General features: G+C 50.0%; 1 non-coding gene across 1 annotated transcript; it reads right to left on the reverse strand.

Annotated features, from left to right (window-relative positions):
* Positions 1-301: 301 nt before the first annotated feature.
* trnad-guc (transfer RNA aspartic acid (anticodon GUC)) lies at positions 302-373 on the reverse strand. Its single transcript has one exon. It is a non-coding gene; the product is annotated as a tRNA-Asp (tRNA).
* Between the last annotated feature and the right edge of the window lie 109 nt (positions 374-482).

A 482-nucleotide genomic window follows, 5' to 3' on the forward strand; every position in this document is an offset into this window, starting at 1 on the left:
AAACCCTGGACTTGCTCTCTTTAGTGCCGGACCCAAACATAGATCGCATCAGCTCCTCTAGCCCTATCAGCGACTCATGAGCTTTGAGCGTTCTTACTGACCGTGCAAGCCGATGTCATGCACCTGTGTTGGTGGTATAATGGTGAGCATAGCTGCCTTCCAAACAGTTGACCAGGGTTCTATTCCCGCCCAATGCGTTTCCTTCGGTTTGGGCTGAAGTCAAAGCAGAACTCCTTCTGTAACATCTGGCTGCAACAAAAACCTTTTGGATGTGACTTTTGGTGGCAGAAAAACAATATCTCTCCCCGTCTGGGAATCGAACCCCGGTCTTCCGCGGGACAGGCGGAGATACTGTCCACTATACTAACGAGGAGTTGTGCATGTATAAGTTCGCCCTGACCAAACGCCACTGCACCGACATCACTAAACAACGCGTTGCTTTTTCTTACGCTGACCCAGCCCTTACACCATAAAATACCGGA

Source organism: Sinocyclocheilus rhinocerous, unplaced genomic scaffold (assembly GCF_001515625.1).
Source record: "Sinocyclocheilus rhinocerous isolate Xijiao unplaced genomic scaffold, SAMN03320098_v1.1 scaffold28198, whole genome shotgun sequence".
NCBI lineage: Eukaryota > Metazoa > Chordata > Actinopteri > Cypriniformes > Cyprinidae > Sinocyclocheilus > Sinocyclocheilus rhinocerous.